At 41.2% G+C, this 3,612-nt stretch overlaps 1 pseudogene; it reads right to left on the reverse strand.

Annotated features, from left to right (window-relative positions):
* Nucleotides 1-2,990: 2,990 nt before the first annotated feature.
* Nucleotides 2,991-3,108, reverse strand: LOC126876911 (5S ribosomal RNA; annotated as a pseudogene).
* Nucleotides 3,109-3,612: the final 504 nt, after the last annotated feature.

The raw sequence follows: 3,612 nt of genomic DNA on the forward strand, positions 1-3,612 counted from the left end.
GCAGGAAGGTTTTCCCACAGTATTTGGTGGTGGTTCCGTTGGTTTTACAGCCGGCTTTACATTCGCTCTGGTTTTTGTTGTAGATCGTGTAGTTGATTTTACGGGGATCGCTGCTCGTGTTTGTTTTACTGGCGTAGGTGCCGGCTTTCTTGCTACTGCCTGTACTCTCGGGCGATTCGGAATATCGTTCCTTCGTGGCTCGCCCCATTCTCCCGAAGGACGTGCCCGGTTTCCCGATTGTTCCGATGCATAGGGTACGATTATCCTAGCGTCTACTCTGGCTTTGAATGTATAACAATCTTTTATCAAATGCCCAGGTTTTTTTGCAATAATTGCATGTTAGCGCATTTTGTCTCGGAGCGTTTGGGCCATTTTGCGGCGGCGATATAGGTCTTCGATCCTGGCGGTTGTTTCCGATGTTTTTACTATTGCTCGGGGGACGAACGTTGTTACGATTGTAATTGTTCGGAGGTGTCGGACGTTGGTATTGCGTTCTGTCGTTTGCTCGTTTTAATTCTCGCGTTGCTTTAACAGCTTGGCGATACGAGTTCTTCAAAGAATGGTATCCCGCTATTTTTACTCGCAAATATACCTCGTTTGGGAGTCCCTTAACGAAGGCCTCCCTTGTGTCCCAATCTATTGTGTCTTGAACATCCTGAGATATAATACCGTAATCACATCTTTCTCCGTCCATTATTGCTAACCTAAGGTTTCTGACGCGATCTATATAGTCTAGTATGTCTTCCCCCGGTCGTTCCAATATTGTTCCTAATTCTCCCTTATATTCGTTAAGGGATTTCCCTGGGCCGAACATATCCTTTAATTTGTTCCCGAAATCGTCCAAACTGTTTAGCTGACTGTCCTCTACGGCGAGGTACCCGTACCCGCGAAGCTTATTCATTAATAATTTTACCAATTGAGGCTCCTGATGCCGCGGAATCATGTTTCGTGCGCGCTCGTATGCTCTTAAAAATTGAAATACTGAGGGTCGATGTCTGTCGAATATTGGTACTGACTCGATCGCGTCTTTTAACTTAATTGGTTGGGGGCTACCGTCTGTCGGTATTGTCACCTGAGGAATTATCGGCAGTGATACGGGTGTCTCGATTTCCTTTTTTGTTTTGAGTGAACGCATGTCGTCTTGTAATTCATTGGTTTTTGTACTCATGTCGGCTCATTACTCGAAAATTTGCATCACATGCTCTTAGTTTTTCTGACAATGTCAAGAGCATGTCTTCGTTCAATGATTCTAATGGAGTTGCCATATTCTCTATTATATTTTGTCAATAACCGTAAGAACTTTAATCCTCTGTGGAGCGCATCCCACCGCTGCCACGAAAAAAATATTTTAATTGTTATTGTTACGTTTTCAATTGAGTTGTTGTTTTAGTTTTTCTTTTTTTTTTTATTCTTACTTTCTTGGGCCCGTTACTATAGTAATTTACAATTATATGTATATGTATGTATGTATATGTATGTATATGTATAAATATGTATATGTATATGTATTTATCCGTGTAAGTTGTCGATAATGATATTGTAGTCATCTAGGGGGACAACGGGGCAAGTTATCTTTCCAAAAGCCAGAAAACTTTTTTCGGTTTCGGTAAGATCCATGTAAGCGTTTATACACTCAGTACTGGATGTCGCGGGTTGTATCTGTGACATATCTATATCGCACATTCGGCAATGCTTTGCTGTAGTTCGCTCCGGTACTCCACACAGCAAGTGTGTTGGCGTATCTTCGTGTAATTCTTGATCCTCCGGATCCAATCAGTCTTGACAAATAAAAACATATTGGAACTAGTAAGCAGAGCGGATTAGATGGACGCAACAACTGAATAACAATTCCTCGTAAGCATCCGGGTAGTCCGTAGGTAAGATTCCATCCGGAAGGTATAACAATTGGTTCTTCTGATTGTTAAATTCAACGCCCATTCTGTGTAACAGAACAAAGATATTTTATTATTAACATGTCTCGCTTTATTATGAAGTTTTTGTTGATTCATTTTGTCAGTGCGTCACAATGGGATTTTCCTTTCGGGGTATTGCCTTTATCTTTCAGTGTTTCATATATTCCTTCTAATTCGTCAATCATGGACGGGTTGATAGCTGATTACGATCCAGTTTTCCTTTCTCGTGACTGTTCGTTAACAGATTTTAACATTTTTGCTACTGTGTATTGTATTAATTGTCATTTATTATTTCTTCTTAATCCGTTCACCATGAGTAGTTAAGGGTTTAATAATTTATTATAAGGTTTTAATCCATGGTTTGTTTCTCGTGGCTGGTTACAACCCCTCTTCTTCTTGCGCTGAAATACTACTTGCAGTGAATAAAAAATGAACGAAAAAGGATAAACTAAATAAAAGAAAACAAAACAAGATATGCACTGGAACAGTCCGCATGGGAACCTCTGACGAAGATACCTCCGTATGCATCATTAAACGTTAATATTGAAATGACCAAAACCTATGTTCATAACAGTAAATCAAATCAAACACCGGAGGCAACAATCACATGGAAATAGTAATCAAAATCTACGTAATGATAATATACCAAATCAACAATCAAGATGCACAACCCGTCATCCGGAAGCCGACGCTACTCACCGCGTGTCAATGCAAGGGAGAAAGACAACAAACAAAACATATCTTATTAAATAAAATATAAGAATATAGACAAAATCACTCCAATAAAATAACACCCGCTGGGAACACATTTAGGCATATATACACACATGAATAAATAAGGCACTGTTACCAAGTAAAGTCAAAATCTACACACGGAGCATCAGGATACATTTCACGAAACCTATCTAAACACCATGAGAGTACTTCAGGACAAGTACCCCCCCCCCCCTTGATCTGAGGAATGGTGGCGTAGGAAAGCCTCCAACACTTGATCAGGAATCTCCTCTGAGAAACGAACCTTCGCGCTGGCATCCGTATCAACCACCGCATGGGGGGCGCGGCGGGCCCAGCGCGCTCTGCCAACGCCACACGGAATCCCAGGCGATCACCCATCCAAGTACTATCCGTGCCCGGCGCTGCTTAACTTTCGTGATCTAACGGGAACGAGTGCACTCAGCGCGGCCAGGGCATTGCCTACTTTCACTTGAACTGGAATGCATTTAACTATGTGTACTGCTTCTCCTGCGACCAAAGCCATGTGTCCTGGAGTTTTGGTTATTGCATACGCAAATTCATCAGGTAATATAGTTGCTAGACTGAATGCATTCTCTATTATTTTCTTTTCCGAGATGCATCTTAGTGTCAATATATCCTGATAGAGTGCCGTTATTTGTCTTCTGACAGTTTTTCTACGTAAATGAATTTTGAGTTAACGTATGCGAATATATCCAAATTTTTGATTGCTGTTTTACGTTTGGGTATAAATGTATTTCCTTTAGTCGTTTTTAGGAAAAAGAGCTTGGGGTGTTCTGTGGATAACAGGGTGTATCCGCACAAAGGCTGTTCTCCAGTCTTGGTTAGCACAAAGGTTATTTCTTGAGTCGTAAAGGCAAAACCCGGTAGCGTCGGGTTGCTATTGGTTTTTATTTCTTGAATTTTTGTGGCGATTCCTTCGTACAAGACGTCATATTGCTCGAAC

The sequence above is a fragment of the Bombus huntii genome, unplaced genomic scaffold (genome assembly GCF_024542735.1).
Source record: "Bombus huntii isolate Logan2020A unplaced genomic scaffold, iyBomHunt1.1 ctg00000103.1, whole genome shotgun sequence".
NCBI classification, from domain to species: Eukaryota; Metazoa; Arthropoda; class Insecta; order Hymenoptera; family Apidae; genus Bombus; species Bombus huntii.